At 30.9% G+C, this 21268-nt stretch overlaps 1 long non-coding RNA gene across 2 annotated transcripts in view; it reads right to left on the reverse strand.

The window, feature by feature from the left end:
* LOC148275669 (uncharacterized) overlaps positions 1 to 20706 on the reverse strand; it is a 181936-nt gene extending 161230 nt beyond the window's left edge. Inside the window, exon 1 of one of the 2 annotated variants that reach the window (XR_015823964.1) lies at positions 20400 to 20706. This is a non-coding gene — a long non-coding RNA (uncharacterized LOC148275669). The remainder of the gene's footprint in view (positions 1 to 20399) is intronic. The other variant, XR_015823965.1, reaches the window with a different exon arrangement.
* Positions 20707 to 21268: the final 562 nt, after the last annotated feature.

The raw sequence follows: 21268 nt of genomic DNA on the forward strand, positions 1-21268 counted from the left end.
CGCCTGGTTTGCAATAAAAATAAATCTGCGTATCATCTGCATAGCAGTGCGACCACAATCCACATTCTTTGATAATGTTCTCTATATCTTTAGTGTAAAGGAGATAGAGAAGTGGTCCGAGTACTGACCCTTGAGGCACTCCTGTAGACACCCGAAAGTTGGTTGAGCTTTTACCCTGGAACACGACTGCATATTCTCTTTTATTAAGATATGAACTGAACCACATATGTGCCTGATCACGGATACCATAAGTTTTCTCCAGACGTTCAAGCAAAATATTATGGTCTACAGTATCAAATGCAGCACTCATGTCCAGAAGAGCCATCAACACCAGATTACCAGAGTCCACCGACGTTATAATGTCAGACAGTACTCTTATCACTCCCGTCTCCGTGGAATGAAAACGTCGGTATGCCGATTGCCTTACCGAAAATAAAGAATTCCGCTCGATATAGTTAACGAGCCTGTGAGAAACTATTTTTTCTAGTATTTTTGATACGATGGGAAGATTTGAAATAGGGCGAAAACTGGAAAGATCTTCCACATCTAGTTGGGAATTTTTTAAAAGTGGAGTTACATTTGCTTTTTTTATGGCTCTCGGAACAATGCTGCGCTCCATGGATGTATTAAATAAATCTGTTAAAAATGGAGCTAATACGTTAATGCATTTTTTCAAAAGCCATGTTGGCATCGGATCTAATATACATTGTTTGTTGGGTAATGCTGCAACAATTTTTTTAACCTCATTTATAGACGTTGGTTCAAATTTACTGAATTTTTGAAGGGCATTATCTATTTATTCTGTGTATAAAAAATCTGCCAGATCAAAACAAAATTCGTGGTAAATATTTGAATATATTAGACTTTAATAAAGAATCTGAATAAATAATAATAGATCAATTGGACTAATTATAATAAATTATTTGACTTAGCTAGTCAAGCAGTAAGAAGAAAAACACAAGCCACCAGTCAAAACTTAAGAATTAATGAATACTATTTTTTGACAGGTATTTGCGTTATTTTGAGGAATGTTTAAACACGTTTAAAGATGATGTAATAACTTATATTTAAATATAAGTTATTAATTTAAAAAATACTTGGTACACTTCCACTTACTTATAAGATAATTACATTAGGATAATTAGGATAATTTACATTTAATTTTAAATGTACCTACACTAAAGATAATATTTAGTTTTAAATAAATTATCCTTACACTGTATAATATTCAGCAGTCTGAAGATGCCCATTAGAGGGTGAAAGCGCTAATTGGTCAAAATAAATAAGTGGAAGTGTACCAAGTATTTTTAAAATTAATAACTTTTATGTAAATATAAGTTATTACATCATTACAATGGAATTTCATCAAGAATTAACAATAAATAATTTAAATAAAACATTTAAATATAGTCCGAAACAGTAAGTGATCTTTCACAAATAAACAAAAACGACTTAGCACGGCTGAATCATTTATTAAATATTTTTTTATCAAGAATTTAACGAAATGACAGAAATTACTCCGAATTCATAATCAACCTTCTAGTATTGATTTAAAAACTTGAGTAAGATTAAGGATGTCAGCGATTATTAAAAAGGAATTATGGGCAGTAAAATCCTTCAGTCTCCGAGGAGAATAAAATCTCAACAGACAGTATTAACAATTCTGGGTACTAAAAATAACATAAATCGAGAAAGATTTTTATGGGTGGAATAAGAAAAGGGTTGGAAAATTTATAGGTGAAGATTAGAAGGCAAAATGATATAAACGTGTTTTATCTTCTCCGTTAAGTTAACAACATAATTTGGTATTGAAAAGATCTGGTAAAAAACATCCCCAATTTAAAAGAATTAAATTTCAGATTAATAGCGTTATAAATAACGGCGTAAAAATGTACTTTATTTACCGATTTTATGGGTATTCGGGATTATGTTCGAGATATTAGAGTGACATGTAGATTATATTTTAGAATTGTTTTTTTAAAATTAAATAGTGAAATAAAATCGGAAACAGAACCAGAACCCTGTAACCCCAGGTCTAAGCGGTAAATTGCCTCGTATTGTAGTAGTTGCGCGTCCGTTTACCAAACTTAAGGTCCTAGGTTCGATTCCTTTCAGAGTGGTCGGAAAATATTAGTTCTGAATATTTTACATACACTGCCATATTTTATTGTTCCCGGACAGGCGCCTGATGAGTAAGAATGATCACCTAACCTTAGTGTAAAAAAATAATCTAAATATTAGGTGAATAGAGTACCACGGCATGAACGTAGAGGAAGCGAGATCGGCATGCAGAGTGGTGTGGCGTTTCATTCTCTCTGTCTACCTCCACAGAGGAACGGCGTGATACTTTGTTTGTTTTGAACGATGATAGACCATATTATACATATTGTAAAGTCCATGACTTTTTTCTAAGTTTGACGAAAACATTTCATAGTATTTCTGGTCTAAATCGAAAATAACCCAATTAATCAATTTTCGAGTACTAAATTTGTTAATCGATTCAATAACGATATGGTTTTAATGTTGGCTGTGTGAGAACGCGATAAATTAACCAATATGTGGGTCATATTATGGTGCAGAGTATTGATGATTCCTAGAATTTATTGATTGTAAATTCGGCCGCATAATTCAGATCATATAAGACCAATTTTACAAAGGTCGTACAAATACACACGACACGGCAAAATTAAAATGGATTGATTTTCACGGTATTCATTATTATTTTATTTGTGTATTTAGTGGCCGGCTATTCTAACGTAAAAAATCTGCAAAATAGAGTATAGATTAGTCGGCGCCATAGTGTGCTAGGAAGTGCGTTTATTTGCTGCAAAATAAAGAAACTAAATAAAAAAATAATAGTATAATAAAATTAAATCCACCCTATTTAACTTTATCCTGTCGTGTAAATTTTTACGATGGTCTAAAATGGGGTAATTAGTTCGTTGATCTACATATATAAATACGTCGGGTTTCTGGCACAAGTAACAATAAATTTTCGAAAATAAGATCTCTTCAAAACTACCATCAAATAATATTTGTTTAAAAAGTACCTAAATAAAAATAAGTCAAATTTATAAATACAAAAAAAAATATTTTTTAATATTCCACCGGTGGTTTTATTTTAATTGTTGATTTCGAATGAGCTTTTAGTTTCCGCGACTGGTGAAATGTTAGTTACAAGCTTGTTATTGTGGCCTTATTCCGTTTCATAAATTCAATCGGATCGTATAAAAGGGAACGAGAAAGAAATACGATTTCACGGATATGTGACGAACAAACGAACGAACGAACGAACGAACGAACGAATTTACGAAACGAATTGTCACAGAATAAGCCCGCAAAAGCCCCACGAATTGATAAATAAATAATGGAGCATCCCGCTGCGCACGAAGTTTTAGTAAAAATGTTTATAATAATTAATGATATTAAAATAACAAAAAAAAATGCAATTTTAAGCTACTTTAGAACTAGTATCCGGGAATTTATGTGTTTTTTAACACAGAATTTATTTAATAAAGAACATACAGTATATTATCTACTACAGAATAAAAATATTTTTGTATGATTATATTTATTTAATACACAGATGTAAATTATTTTTAAAAAATATCCACCCCATTCGATAATATAAGATTCTAAAATGTTGCATTCGAAAAGATTTATCTACTTTTAAAATGAAAATGAGTACCTACCTACTTATTTTAATTCAATTTATCTATCCCATTCTTTATTTTTGAATGCCTCACAAATATTACGTATTGATAGTGCGTGTGGGGGGTCTGAATATTCGATTATTCTCAAACACTTCCTCTTCTAGGAGACCCCACAGATCCTAGGGTCAATTAGGAGTTAGCTTTTTATATTGTAGTACGTCTAGTAGAGATGGAGGAATTAAGAGTTCATTCGTAACTATTGTTTGAAACGAACTAAAAATTGGATAAAAATAAGTTAAACCTACTGCTTTAAATTCTATGGAATTTCAGCTTTCGAGTTTATTAATTAATAAAATATTACGTAATCGCTTGATCCATTTCCGAAAACATTATCAAGGCTAATTCAAATCGTAGATTTCTAATAACTAAAAATTCCCTTAACACCAAATTTTTTAATTAAACATGTTTTAATGAGAATTTAGATTTTTTGTAATCATTTTTGTTTCGCTGGTAAAAAAACGAATATAATCGTCGTAAATAAATATAATTTAAGAAATTCTGTTACAAGCAGTATTTTTCTTTTAAAATTTAATTTACCCATTTTGTTTTACAGTGTAAAAAAATAACCGTAGGATTCCCTTGAAGTGTTTTCAATATTGTAATGATAAATTTCAACGTATTTTGGGAAACGTACATAATATGTGTTATTATAAATAAATTGTTATAATTAACTTAACATGGTAATAATAATAAAAATAACGTCATTTATATTGGATCCCAACTCAACACTGGGCTATTGGCCTCAGAGAGTTAGGGACACGTTATTTTTTATGTAATTTATATATTTTTATGAACAAATTAACAAAATATCTAAAACCAAAATAGATTACAGATTTTCGAAAATACCTATAGTAAAAAAACGAGTTAAATTTTTAAATGATATCTGTATCTTAGAGGATAAAACACGATAGTCTACTTTATGCCGTTTTGAAGTTAAAGATGCAGAAATTATCACAATAAGCTATATTATATGTAAATAAAACACCGAAGTTCCAATTTTGTTAAAAAAAGCTTTTTTAAATTGAAATGAAAATCAAAAGGCCATTTTTTTTAGAGCGAAAAACATCAGTAGTCATAGATATGCTATTTAATATGTTCTATTGCTATCTAAATAATCATTTTTTTACGTTGAAAGTTTTTTATGGATTAAAACGATCTAATTTGGTTCAAAAGTTATGTTTTGGAAATCGAAGTATCACAAAATCTTGTTTCCAGAACATTTCGTTCAAAGTGACTCCCGTGATTTATCCTTCAATACAGATATTACGTGAATATATATAATTATTTAAGGGATTGCATTTTCATGTTCTATGTAAAAAAACCTTTTCAAAACGTTTAAAATTAAACTATAGTATTGTATTTTTACAAGCTGAAATGGTGACATTAATCAAAACCGTTTCACAATAAATTAAACAGATTGAAAAATAGAGATGTCTCCCGACTAGACATCCTTAAATTATTATGATAAGTTACAAAAAACTGAAACACTAATAAAACAAAATGGAATGGCTATTCAAAAGAACCTTCTTCTATCTCAAGAGGCCTTTAGAACCACAATCATAATTTATGAAATCGTTTTACTTCAAAAATAAACACGTTAAAAACACGATGGAAGGAATTACAAGAGCGGACGAAGAAAGATAAAAAGGTAAAAATGTAAGGGCATTAGTAGTTATACGGGTGGTCCTAATATCGTCCTCGGACATTACGGCTAAGCTTCTCAATATTTACCCAAGGGCTAGACGCACCGAAAAAAATTAAAGCAAGTATTTTTTTTAAAATTATTTAATAACGTTAAGCCCGTCCTTTCAAAAATGTAGAAATAGGTAGGCACCTATTTTTTACTTATTCTACTTATAAACTAAAAATTTATTTATTTTCGGACTAATTCAGTCCATTTAAAAATGGCAAACACATTTCCATATTATACTTGCAGAAACAATAGAAATAAAATACAACTTTAAAAAAAAGGTTAGGACAAAAAAATAATAAATAATTACTACCTCAAGACATGATCTGGTCTTAATTAGTGGTTGTTTAAATTTAGAAAGACTAGCATAAAAAAAAGTCGAGATCATGTTTAAAGTTTTCAATGCGACACAATCGGGACATTAGTGCACGCAAGCCATAGTTTGTGCTATGGTGGTCAAGGAACAGCACATTATTATTTTTTTCAACCGGCGGATCGGAACATTATATTTATTTAATTTTACAATACGCCCAAGGGGTATTTACAAAAAATATACAGGTAAGTACAAACATAGTGCGTAAAAATTTAAAAGAAAAACAATCCTTTTTTGTATACATGTAGAAACAATAAGAAGCATACTGCCATGCAAAATAAAATTTTACATAGTAAAAAAGAAAAAAAAAAATTAAATGGATATAAGAAAAGTAATTGAATTAAAAATCAAATTTTAAATAACTTGTAAAGAATTCAAACAAAAAAATAAATACATTTTCATATACTTATAAGTGTAAAAAAAATGGTATCAACAAATTATTGTTAAAAACAAATTATTGTTAAAAACAAATAATGAAAATTAGTTAACAGTAAGTATATATGTGAAAATAATGTAATATACGGTACACAAAAATATTTGATAAATTAATATCAGAAAGAGATAAGATAATAATAATTATATGCCTATTGTTCCAGTAGCGATGGTACATCAATTAAACCATTTAGTAAATTAAACAAATATTGAGTCAATGTTATTTCTACGTTTTTGTAGACTTGAACATGGACTGAAATGAATCAAAGTGATGTGGTATTTAAGAATATAAGCGTAAGGGTATTTCTGTTGGTGCATGTTCTAAGGAACCGATCTCGATAAAATTCGATAGGTATTATTATGGATAATTGATAAAGCGCCATTTTCTGAAAATCATCTCAAGGGCGCATGGACGGTAAGAAGTAAGAAATCTATCCCCATTCAATTTATTTTTGATTGACATCATTATGCATCCGCGATAATATTTTTACACGACACAGTAGTTGAGAAGCTGTGTTTTGTACTAGCACTACCAAATTAGGTTCGGTAAAGGAAGATCCTTGTTCTAGATAGTAAAGCGGGGGAGGTCAGGCAAGGGTTTGTGACTTCAAAACGCAGGATTTATAGACGAGGATTGGTTTGAATTCGAAATAGAGCAATCTGGATACCGTTCATACATGATTCAAGCTCAAACAGATCATTTTACCAGATCAAAGATTTGATAAAACCATTTTCTAAAGTAGATAACGGAAGGTTACGGAAGGTATACCGTATCGGAAGAAAAATAAACTGGGATCTGAAATTGGATATCAAAAAATATAAGGGAAAAGGGACATTTTAAACTCAATCGGATGAAAACTGTGTTAGTAGGATAGGTTTTTTTTAAAAAGCATGTGAACATAAATATGCTGAATCTTTATGTACCTAGCCCGTCAGTTTTTTCCACTTCGTCTTAAGTAATGCCTACTCATGTGAACCGAGAATATGTCAAATATATTGCTCAGATTAAAATAAATAGAAAGAAAAAACTAAAGAGAACAATTACAGTAGAAACCGTGATACTAATGTGTTTTTGCACTACAGCCGGACAGGGGGCCCAATTAAAGTGATGAACTGCATCATAAAATACCTAACTACAACAACAACAAACCATCACGCCGTTTCCCCGTAAGGGTAGGCAGAGAGTATAGAACGCCACAAAACTCTATTTTTGCGTGCAGATCTCGCTTGCTCTAAATTCATGCATCTTCTCATGCACGCGTGCCGATTATTCCGACTTTTGACATTCTCAAGCATTTGTTGGATTTGGTCATGCCATGTCTTTCTCGGTCTTCCTCTATTTCTGCATCCACCAACATTCGCGTTGCAAATATTCTTATCCGTTCTTTCGCTGTCCATTTGCTCAACATGTCCAAACCAGCGCAGAGCTCCTTTCTTGATTCTGTCGATAGTGTTTATATCAGCCTTACATAATGTACGGATCTCTAAATTTGAGCATCTATCGTACATAGTTTTACCAAACGTTCACCTGATAGATCGCATTTCGACAGCATTCAGCGTACTTTCATCCCTATTCTTCCGAGTCTATACTTCGCTCCACTAAATCAGAGTCGGAACCAAGACTCCATTGTGAACTGCTAATTCTGCCTCTTGCGACAAACATTAATTTGCCAGGGTTGATTTAAGTGCACCGTTCACTTTGTTCCCGGCACTCCCCCTTCTTTCAATATCTTTCGCAGTCATTCCAAACCTAGTAAACGCACTTCCCAGATACACAGAATACCTAGGCTTCAGAAATCACATAATTTTTCTGATCTCACCAAGTGAGTCAAGTGTCTCAGAGGCCGTCAAATAAACGATAAGTGAAAATAATGCATAGATATCCAAAAAAAGTGAAGAATTAAAAAAAAAAAAATACTTGCGTTTTTATGATTAAACCAAATATTTAATTTTAAGGGCCATTTTCAACGAGTTGTAAGTTTGGGTAAAGGGGGATTCGAACCATGGAACTTTGGTCCGTGAGTCCGAGACACTAGCCACCGGACCACATCCCGATTAAATTGAGACCGATTATAATAATTTACCTCTAGACTTAAGCCCGTAAATTGTACAGTAAGTATCCATTTACACTTTAGAGCTTCATTAAACTACGTAGCTTCTAAATGTTCGGTTGGTCGTGCGTTCCAATGAGGAAATTATTAGATTTTTTAAATCATCAAATTATTCAACTAACTTGATTAAGTATAAGTATTAGTTTTGGCCACTATGTATGCACTAAACATTCATCAAATGACGTTGATTACATGTACAATTTTTAACAATGGGCTAACCGACTGTACAGTGCAAGAGTCGGCAATTAGTTTTGGTTGGGGGGCGTACGAACATGTCAATTCTTTTCGAGGACCACGTGATCGTCAACGTCATTCATGCGCATGTGAGCCAAAGATAACTAATTTAAACCCAATGTGCCTATGATGCAATAAAAGAATTACTGAATTTAAAAAAAACGGTTATAAATGACATTTTAATACAAAACACGGCGACTACAAAACTCTCCTGAATATTCTGGTTTAATTTTTTTATTTTAATTTTTGAAACGGCCGGGCCATACGGGCCATACTTCGCTGGCCGGGTCTGGCCCGTTGTCTCGCATTTAAAGATCGATACAAAATACAAAGGTTAAGCTTAGTATTTAACTAAACAAAGGGATATTAAAGATGGAACTCGTAAACCTAATATTCAACACACACATTTTATTGTCCGTCTGTTTTTAACCTGACCTCATAAAAATCGTAAAAATCATTCAGTTTTCGGCATGGCTATGAATTACGAACGACTAATGGATTCTTATGAAAGCGATAACAGGCTCGTTTGGCATCAATAACAAATAAAAGTAAACTCACAAGCAGGAAACAATGAAAAATTGATTTTTACTAATGCAATAATCTACAGTCGTTTAAATAAGTCAAGGTTAAAGTTGTAGCGTAGTTTTTGTAAATATTTCGCACTATGCGGAAGCGCAGTAAAAAAAACATTATTACACGAACAAAATGTAAGGAAAAATACATATTTTAAGAGTGTTCGAAACATTTCTTATAAATTTTAATATCAAAGTTCAAATGTTTTTTTGAAATATTAGTGTGAAGGCTACACATGACAACATTATGAATTTAAAAAAATGCATTTATACATATTTTCATGAAGAAGATTAGTGATCAGAAATACAACAATTGAATAATTGAATTTATTAACTTTTATTTTTCCTAAAAAAAAACAGTATGATAATTCTATAAAACAACGTTATAAGTCTTTAGTTACTTTTGTAACTTTTTTTAGTTTTTTTTTTTTTTTAGTTTTTTTTACGAGATGATTTTTGTTTTGAAAAAAATGTTTATGTTCTTATGATTTGCCAAAATATTTCGATTTCGGAGCCATTTTTAACGAGTTGTAAATACAGCAATGTTTGAGTATGTCCAAATGCTTGAAGACTGGCTGGATTTTCTCCCAAGGGAGTTATTCATAATTTAATTTATTTCAACAGAGAGGGGAAACATGGGTAGAATGGTGAATGTTACACAGTGTGTAAAGTGGCCACTTAAACCAGCCAATGACAGGTCATAAGCCCTGAAATGCTTAGACGTCTATATTCCTTTCTAAATAATGTTTTACCTCTCTGTTGAAATAAATTAAAAAAGAGTTGTAAATAACTCACTATTAGAAAATTGGAATCAAGTTGGTGAAGAGTTAGGTCTCAGACCTCTGACCTCTGATTTGTGAGTCCACATCGTTGGCCACAGGAACACAACTCGATTCAATTTTATATATTAATTCGGTAAACACTAATAAATTTATAATCATAAAAATAAAAATAAAAAATATCTAGTTACCTATGAATATTTTAATAGCTTTCAGAATATTTTCTTTGTACTTAACTAGCACACAATTATTTATAAAACATTCAAGGAGTACCTTTTTTTAAAATTACTAACCTACCAATGTAAAAGCAAAACGAATTATTTAAAAAAAAAAAAAAAATCTTCATACATTTAATAAAATAATCCGTCTCGAAAATAGGTATACATTTTTTTTGTTTTAGTTTTTCACGATCCTGCGCAGGTTTTTCTTTTTACTAGATCATTACGAATCCAGTTTTTAGAATATGATAATGTTTTATATACATACAAACTTGTTACATATATTATATTTTTTAAGAGAGATACATGGAAAAAGGCGGGATATTATTATTATTTGCTTTCTATCATATTGTTTTTATCAGATATTGTTACTCACGAAAAGCACCTAATCAAATATCGTTCATTGGTCGATCATGTCGATACGTTATGTTATTACATTACTAAGCGTTTATTGTTAAATTAATAATCCGCTAAAAGCGAGTCAGTGAACTGTTAGGAAAACATGTTTCAGGCTTAACAACAATATACGAGTATTACGTATCGAAACTTTATCCATGACGTTTAAATTGCAGAGAAACGAAAATCGATAAATTTATCGCCCGAAAAGCGGTTCGAAACTGACATGAGTATTATTCGCAAAAATAATTCATTATTTTTACATTAAATTTATCCACTTATTGCAATAAAACACAATTTAAACAATATTAATAGAGACATTTTAAGGACGGAAATAAAATTACTGAAAAGAGCTGAAACCTTTATATCGTGTGAGTGAGATTCATCCGGCTGATCCTACTTCACAAAAGTCAACAGATGGAAGAGTTGAGGAAATGTGGATGTTTAAACATGGGCAGAATGGTTAATGTTAAACAATGTGTAAAGTGGCCATTTCAACCAGCCAATGATAGGTCATAAGCCCTGTAAATCCCTAGACTTCCATATTCCGCTCTCAAAAATATTTTCCCTCTCTGTTGCAACAAATTTAGAAGGGTGAAGCCGGCTAGCAACCAGCAGCCATCATGCTCCAGACAGAGCTAAGGGTAATTGTGTGCAGGTCTCGAGATTTATAGTCTCAAGTCTAGAATGAATGCCCTAGTTCCTTCATTGGTAAATGCCTGTTCTGGAACCGATTTGTTGCGGTAAAATACCTTTTAATTAATCATCGAATATGTTTCGCAAAAACAAAAATAATTTTTTTAAAAAGGAAAAGAGCTGTTGCTCAAAATACATAAATAAAAAGACCGCAAATCTGTGCTCACTGTTCACTAAATTTAGTCCACTAGTTGAGTACATATGTGAAGACATTTATCACTGTAGATAGTACAAATGTAGCTAGGGTAAATGTGAAATGTCTTTCAGTTCGTTTATATGGAATCCACAGTTCTTTTTTGTTCACAAAAAAGAAAATTAGTTAAATATATGGTTTTCATTATAAAACCCAACTGTTAAATGAGCCTCAAATTTATTAAAAAAAAAATTTTTTAATTTATTGTAACATAGCGTCCATTTTCGTTTTTTTATGATTTTGCGTCAATTCAATATACTTAGAAATACCTGGTTTTGTAAGACCCTTGGCACACCTATTGTTTTTGTTTGCTTTATGTCAAAACTCAAACCACAACACGCAGTAAATCAATCCATCAGACAAGTCCTTTGTACCATCTATATAAGCTTAGAGGCATGGTCAATAGTCATAGGCGGGGATAGGTTGTCAAAACTACAGTAAAACATGATCCTTGTCAAAAATAGTAATCAGAAAGCCAAAAAACCTTTCTATTACAAAACTAATTAAAATATTCTGTAATATAATCTACAAAGTTATAAATAAAAAATAGGTTTTTGTTTTTATACACGAAACATTGTTTTTTAATATTTTCTAGGGCTCAAAGGATATTTTATATTACCAATACCACAACATATTATATATTTTATCAATGCTATTTATAATTAAGGAGGTGTGTTTGTGTTTTAGAGACATTCCGTGCTTTTGCCGCCGCCGGCCCCTCTGCCTGGAACCAATTGCCTTCAAACTTACGCTATTTATAATATAAATGCATGCTATAATATATATAAATGCTATTTATAATTAAGGAGGTGTGTTTGTGTTTCAGAGACATTCGTGCTTTTGCCGCCGCCGGCCCCTCTGCCTGGAACCGATTGCCTTCAAACTTACGAATCATCGACAGTCCCAGTCAGTTCAGATCCCAACTAAAATCCCACTTTAAACTATCAAACCCTCAATTTTAAATCCGGAAATATAATATATCACTTACGTTAGGTTAGAATGTAAGTTTATATATACAATTGTAAAGCGCCCTTGAGGTGATTTTTTACAAAAATGGCGCTATATAAATCAGCCAAATAATATTATTATTATTCCCGTGTTTCTACGTGTTTAATTTTACTAAGATTCCCGGGTCATTATAAAGTCGCGTTTGTTGCGTGTTGAGGACCGGAATGGGGATTCACTAGGAAGGAGCAAGGCAATTTGCAGCAACATTCATCCCTTGGTTTAGTTCAGTCGAAACAAGGCGGACATTTCTTTACTAGATTTCCTCATTCAGGATTTTTATCCAATAGAAGCCATTGAGTAAAAAGCACTCGACCAGAATTCTGATTCTATAACGCACACAGAAATGTATTCTTCGAAAATTCGGGGAAGAAAATCCTCGTTTATAATACAGGTACATTTTTCTGGGTTGCTATACCAAGTTGTGTCAATAGTTTTTCTAGCCAACGCAATATTTTGTACATATTATTATAAATGAATATTTAAATCGATATGTTTTAAGTTAAAATGTATCATAATGTTTATAAATAAAAAAAAATAACAAAAATAAATTGCAGTTGATTTCGAAAAAAGTCGCGAAGTTTATCCAAATATAAAAATACAAAAATTTCTTTGTCTACAAGTTATTTTATAACAGTTTTTCCACGTTTACGTTAATAAATACGACATTGAACATGTAATTAGGATACAAGATTACTAGCTTAATGGGTGAGTGGGATTGTCACGAATCCAAAGGAAGATTATTCCAATCCCGCGCATTGCCATTTTTGTACGGCGTATCTATTTTTGTACTAGACGTTTTGTTCCAGTTTACAAAATATTGTTTTTTCTAATTAACATTATTTCAAAACACTGGGTAAGCCTAATATACCGCCAACAATCTTTAATTCTCAAAATAATATGTAAAAAATATTTGTGCTAAAAAATAAGCACGTAAGATGTACATGCGCACTGAAATAATTTGATCTCATGTAAATAAAAGTCATCAATACTTTGAGTTTGTCCAAATTTTTGTAGACAAAGACTGAATTACCCCCCTAGGGAGCTATTACGATTAACATATTACAATACAGATGGAGAATTTTTTAAGTGGCCCATTTAAACCAGACAGATCATTAGCCCTGTAAATGACTAGACTTCCATATCCCGTTCTCTAAAAAAATATCCATCTCTGTTGTAATATGTTAAATAAAAATCATCAAAATAAGACAATTACTACGAATAGGCAATCTAGTTAAAAAATTTTGGTTAACAGCTTTACGTTTTTGCAGTCTATACACGAGTAAAGCCATTTATTTGTAACTTACAGAATCTGTTACAATCAAACGATAATAATGTCAACGCGAATTTTCCGTACAAAAATTAGAATTTGATAACGATAAATTTCAGACAGATAATTTGAGATCATCGACATATTTTAATCGTGATAATTTCGAGTCCTTATCCAAAATGCATAACACGAACATGCCGGTAGGAATGTATGTCGGCCTCAAATTTATACGTAATTAATGGAACCAATTTCATAATACATTGGGATTTAGGGTCTTCATCCCTTGCATTCCTAAGCTCTGGGGTTCAGGAATTCACGCACTATGGAAAATTAGACGACTGAAAAAGGCCAGTGGAATTTTAGAAGACATTTATTAGAAAAAAAAAACTAAAACAATAGAGCAAGTGGACAATTATCAACATGTATATTTTTACATTAAAATTAGGTGTATTTTTCAAACAATACTTGTGTGTGTAATAAATAAACGAATAGGTAAATATATGTGCTGAACGGTTTGACACTTTGAGAGAGGTCAGGTCATGCATTGTTTGTCTAAATATTTATTGACTATTCAATTGCCATATAAAAGAGCAGACTACGTTTATAGCCTTATTTTACTAAAATATTTTTTAAATGATTAAATAGTTTAATTAATTTTACATTCATGAATATTTATTTCAAGTTTTGATTGCTCATTCAAAGAAACTTCAGAAATACATTAAAAAAAATTTCAATATCAATAAATCATATCATTTAAAAAAAAACAACTCGATGGCAATTTATTTATGTGCAATTCGAAAAGATCATAAAAAGGCTTCAAAAACAGAATACGACATTTAACACTTAAATTTTCTATTTTGCGAGTACTTACGACGAACAAATTATATTGAACAAGTTTTTTTGAACTACATAAGTAATAATGCCAAAGAATTTAAGTGGGCAGGTTATTTTTTTTTAATGTGGCACCCATCATTAACATGTTGAGAATCAACGGTGCATTCTTGTGTTAGACTACACTATTTGTTAAGTTGTTTTTATTCATATGCAAAGACAAAAGAAGTTCATTTCTTGCATTAGAATTGCACAAACGACCAGCATAATAACGAATAAAGATTTTATGCGGTTTCTTGTAACGTAAGTATGCAAAACTAATAATAATGTAAATTTTCATTGTTGGTAAACTCTTGCTGCATTGTGAGGGTGGCCCATAAGCTATGAGAAATATCAATAAATTAATAATTACACAAATCGTGGCTTACTGATTCTTTTTGTGTTCACATGCACATAAAAAATGTTTAAAAATCATAAGACTACATTGTACAATTAATTAAATAATATTCATTTGAAATAGATAATCATGTAGAATAGAAATGCTATTCTATAATATGATTAATCATTATAAATCTTCAAAACAGATGGAGCCGATTAAAATAGAAAACATATTTTTTTTTATATGTACGATGATTTAAAGCAAAACCGATAGATTTTAATTTATAAAGAGTTTTTTTTCAATAATAAATGAAAAAGATATTTTATTTTTTTAGAAAATTATTCAAAAATATGTGATCAATGACAAATTCGGTTTAAGTATACTTATTCTGGTAAAACGAAAATTCTATGCTATCTGGCAGGGCCTAGGTTTTAAAGAAATACAATGTAAATTGTACCGAGTATTATTTTAAAGCCTATTTATGCCGGAGAAACATTTTCTGGATATTAAATTTATGCTAAAAAATTGATATGAAAAGAAGAGTCTGAAAGTAAGTAATCATTTATAATTTTGATATTTCAAATAGAAATGAAAATTATATGGATGGTGAAAATCTAACGCATCTGGATACTTGGTTAGTAAAAGATATTATGTTTGTACGTAAGTATATTAAAAAAATACTGTATCACGATGCCGTTGAATCCTGATCCGGATTAAGGAAAAAAATATTTTTATAAACTCTTCATAAAGTAAAAATTGTATATTAAAACAGATTGAATATATTGAAATAAAACCGTTCATGATAGTTTTCTTAAAGACTTGCCTTAGAATATGACGAAAGTAGGGCAGTGTTTCACTTTGTTTTGATTAAGGTAGGTCGTCGTGCGAATCTGAGAGTGAATAAAAATAACAAAAAAACAGATCAAATGCAGGCGACGCCATTCTGCGGTCGTATATCGAAAGACGATCCAGCCATCTTATGAAAGTGAACTCAACCCAGGGCTCTGGCAGTCTTAGCACACGAATATTCTTACGAAACTACTAAATAGTATGCGGACGAAGACGAATGCATGTAAAGCGTGCTGTGTCTTACTTCGTGAAGGTCAATAATAATTACTTATAATTAACTACTCAAATATTTTACTAAAAGTAATACAGTAACATGAATTTTAATAAGAAATAATAAATTATTTAGTCTTTGCTCAGTTGTTAGTTAAGTAAACGTGTTGCCTTAAATAGAAATATAACTAAAAAAAAGCGAAATTTTCAGGAACCCAAAAGCTAAAATAACATGTCTAAAAAATTATGTTTTTTCATTGAATACTTTGATTTTTTCTTTATGCCCTTTAAAGCAATGCTAATGTGACATAAATATTAACATTTGCCCCAAAAAAGCATTTACATAAAAACAAAAAAAATATATATCACAGTTTTAAAATGGCCGCGTTTAAATGTGTTTATCATAAAGTCATCAAGCGGTTAAATCGTGAAGCTAGAGTTTAGTCTTTTTTTTAGCATATGAGTTTTTAAAAATAATTTAACCTGTATAATTGACTCAAAACTAGATTTAAAAAAAATATAACTCTATTTTATAGGAGTTGCGATATGTTAGCATCATATACAAACGTCAACACTTATGAGATCAAGTAGCTTCGTCCATTAGGATGGTCACGATAGAATTTTGATGGTGACACGAAAACGAAACCTGCAGGCACGAAATACGAACGTTCGTACGGACGACCGCGAGCACCTTCGTTCGCTCGGTTCATGTTGCCCGGAGAGAAGAAAGGCCCAAAATGAAACGAAGAGTATGGAGAGGTTGGTCACAAACCGCAAATGTATTGGCTATTGAAATCATCGGGCATAATTGGGCGTCGCGTCGTTTGCGGTCTAACCTTAGTGAAACTCCTCAACTGGGCATATTTAATTTGAACGGACATTTTTTCCCACAGTAAAGAAGAGAGATATTGAGAGACCGTAGTCGTTCATACACCGCGACAGTAAAAGTAAAAAAGTATTGTGAGAATCAAAGTGAAAACGCGACGGCCTACCATACAATATCCATCTAACTTATGGCAATAGATAATATCAAACATGATTAACGAAATTAATCAACAGCTGTTACGCCTTATCGATTTATTCATCGTGAAAAACTCCCATCATTGCCTTAAATGTGTTTGGTAAATAATAGAGTTTGAAAAAAAAATTTTGTTTGAATCGGGCTGTGGTTCCTTGGATAGTATGGCAGACTCACGGATCAAAGGTTCGAGGTTCAAACCCTAATTTACCCTAACTTGAATCATATTATTTAATAGTGATTTATTACCAACTCGTTGAAGATGGCACGAAAAATTGGAGTATTCGGGTAAATCATAAGAACGCATATATTTCTTTTTCATATAAAAAAAAATATTTAAATTTATCATTCAAAAACTATTACTTAGGCGATATTTCCTGATAATTTCTTCACTTAATTATTTTTGGCAGAATGGTGGATAAAAAAATATGGACAGAATGGTAAATGTACACAGTGTCAAGTGGCCACATAAACCAGCCAATGACAGGTCATAAGCCCTGTAGATGCCTAGACTTATATATTACCTTCTCTAAAATGTTCTCCATCTCTGTTGTAATATGTTAATACAAATACAATCGTTTCAGTGGTAATCTTCTATATCCCCGGAATGCGAAATTATCAGAAATGTAATTATTGTAATTATCATAAATGTGAACCGGGTTGTGGTCCCGTGGCTAGTGTCTCGGACTCACGTCTTAAAGGTCCGTGGTTCGAATCCCACTCTAACCCAACTTGATTCCCATTTTCTTCTTATAGTGAGTTATTTACAACTCGTTGAAAATGGCTCTCGAAATTGAAATATTTGAGTAAATCATAAGAACGCAAATATTTATTTTAAAAAAATAAATATGTATATTTCAATATAGGCAATAATCCAATCAAATTGTGCTGTAGGTCAAACTAATGTTTTTACCCGATAAAATATTTACATTTTTTTATTTTTTTATTTATCTGCCTTTGGGGCCTGGCAACGAAAAATTTTACATTGACATAAAAAATCAACAAGACTATAACTGTAATAAAAATATTATCATAAATTATTCTTGATTTATTTCCGTTTTATAATGTACAGAGGTTCATTGTTTCCGGTCCCGGCTAGCTCAAAAAATCTGTGTTTAGGCCGGACTTTCTTTGTTACATGTGTTTTTTTAAATTAAATGATACTTAAACAATTCAAATCAATAATAATATTACTAAAAAAATTCAAAATCAATATAAATTAGAAAACATACTAATAATAATAAAAATTGAATCATAAATAAAAATGACAAAATATACCATTAACAATAAAAAAATAATATAAATGTAAGTACTAAAAATAAAAAAAAGTTTAAACAAATATAAATGACAAAACATAAAAAATGGGATATTTGAAAATTAAAACAGACAATATGCATTAGAAAATCAACTTTTCAAAAGTAAATTTAATTGGATTTCTTAATAGGTACATTAATATTTAATTAAAATAAACGTCAAGTTCACGTTAGGGTCTATTAAAAAAAAAACATATGTTTAATGATGATTTTATTTTGTTTACACGTAGGTACGAACTTACAACTTACAATGTTTCCGATTATAGCATATTCATTTCAGTTCTACTTGGGTTTTCTTAATATCTACATATTTAATACCTTCGTATTCCAATTTCCTGCATTTTAACAGACAAAGCCTTTGTGGCATTTTGTTTTATTATAATGAAGAAGTCTAGTGCTATGGGATATTTTATAAAAAAATATTTTCTTACACGCGGTAAAGATTTAATTGTTATAACCATTTTTAAAAGTTTAGTGTGTTTTGACAGCTACGGGGTTCTACTTTAAAATGTCAGCACAATTTACCGACGACAACTCGTGACGTCACGGGCGGAGTAATGTCAAAATTGCAAAACTTTAAAAAATCATAGCGTAGATAAAACTAAACGTATTTTTAGTTTTTTGCTAAAGAAATAATATTTTTCTATTGTTTTGAATGCAGGTATACTAAAAAAGTAATCGGTTCTTCATTACTTATCTACTTAATCAATAATATTATGCTGTAACGTAAGGATATTCCAAATTTTGGCCGCAGTAACATGTCATAGTATTTTTACATGAAAAAAATACGACATAATTATGTATTGATAAAACTTTAATATCATTATGTATATAACGCATTATAAACTAATACTGATCCGATAAAAAATGTTTGTATTCATTACATTTGTGTAATATCTAATAGTATAAGTAAATAGGGGCTAGATTTCTTATTGTCCATGCGCTCTGTAGCTGCAAGACGTTCTGTTATCTAGCTCATATATATCATAATTGTAATATATCATATCAAAGAGTCGAGGAACTAGAATCCCAACCGTCCATGCGCTCTGTAGCTGCAAGACGTGTTGGGATATTTATTTATTGTACAGCGCCCTTGAGGTGATTTTTAAAAAAAATGGCGCTATATAAATTATCCAAACATTATTATTATTATTATTATCAATTTTGAAGAATTTCTTTTAAGGAAACTCTAATTTAAGTCTACATAATAATATAAATTATGTATTAATATCATAAAATATTTACTTAAATCTATGTAAATAAATCAGCAATAATAATGAAAACTTCTTTATTGTTTCTTTATAAAATAATTATTGTTCTAAAAATAATTAAGTACCTAGGTACTCAAACTTCAAGCTGAAGAACTTGACGAACGCATTTTTGTTTTTTGTATAACTCGTCCGAAAATGAAACCAATATTATGTTCCTTTTTGAAGATGGACATTTAAAGAGTAAGAATAATCGGCGTGCGTGCATGAGAAGATGTATGAATGTAGAGGAAGCGAGGTCTGTATGCAGAGACAGACTGATATGGCGTTCTATCCTCTCTGCCTACCCCTACAGGGAAACCGATGGTTTGTTTGTTTTTTTCGCGTATAACCATTTTTGTATTTTATATAACTCGTCTGAAAATGAAACCAATATTATATTCCTTTTCGTGAATAACCTTATAACCAATGTTGTAAAATTACACATAAAAAGTATTTTATTTTAGTGCTTTTAAAAAACAAACGAGTGTTATTACAAATAATGCCCTATAATCTCAATGATTTTTTTTTATCCACATAATTTAAACTCATTGTCAAGTTACATATTTATTTTCAAAGTGCATTACATTAGCAATAATCTACAAAATATTTTGTGCAATTTACGCTTTGCATTTTCATTGCAACTATGTACCATGCACTTGGTATTACTGTCGATTAAAAATACGACTCCATCATTTGATTGCAGAAGCCTTATTTTTGAATGGCGTTAATTATTTATTTATTACTGTTATCTACTTGAATTAGAAACATGCAATACGACTATCATGGTGAAAAATACGAGAATTTGATTATTTTAAAAGTTTTGCTTACTACTTTTTAATTTTTTAACAAAACATATACTTAACATACATATAGCAGTGTCCATTGGACTTGGCGATCCTTTATGCACTTGTATTTCCCAAATTCTGAACACAGTCGCAACTTTATGTCACTGTTGGATTATCAACTAATGTTTTCGAAAAATCCCTAGTAAATGCCATCACTTAAAAACTAGCAGTAAGACAAAATTCATAAGAGTACTTATTCAAAACGTAAGTGTGACACACGCGGTGACAATTATGCACAACAGATGTATTATATTATATTAAAATAAAAACAAAACAAACGGCACAGAACACACTAGACGACCGTGCCACGCGACTGGCGGCTGAGGACTGAACTAAAATTTGTTCTCTTGTCCGAACCGGAAATTCCGTAAACTTGTCGTTTAGTCGCCAGAGCTAAGTGGAAAGAGATATATAAAATGTATCGCGCATCTTTTTCGTATCAAATACATGGTTTTCAATTTTTGCGACGGGCTGCCTGCTGAAGTAAAAGTGAAAGATTTGGAGGCGTATTGTGTTGCAGTCTATGAAATGTCTGGGGCAGGTGACTCCAACAAAAAATACGCGAATCATTTCCTAATGTTTCTGTTTATTTTAATTGGTCCGCTAATAAATTCAATGACTTTGAAATAATATATTTTTTACCCAAATAAAAATATTCGCACTATGGATAACAACTTTAATAATTAGTAGATTAGATTAATTGAAAAAAATTGAGTTGAAACACAAAATAATGTCAAGATCACAATGACATTTGCATCGTAAATATTTGCTGTCGTACTTTTCATTTGGTCCATATATGCAACTATTGCAGCACCAGTAGCTCAATCACAAATAACTATCGACGTGCTTAAAAACATTTTAAGCATTTGACCGATCACAATGAACAATAAT

The sequence above is a fragment of the Micrasema longulum genome, unplaced genomic scaffold, assembly GCF_059751315.1.
Source record: "Micrasema longulum isolate JH-2025_06_02 unplaced genomic scaffold, ASM5975131v1 h1tg001365l, whole genome shotgun sequence".
NCBI lineage: Eukaryota > Metazoa > Arthropoda > Insecta > Trichoptera > Brachycentridae > Micrasema > Micrasema longulum.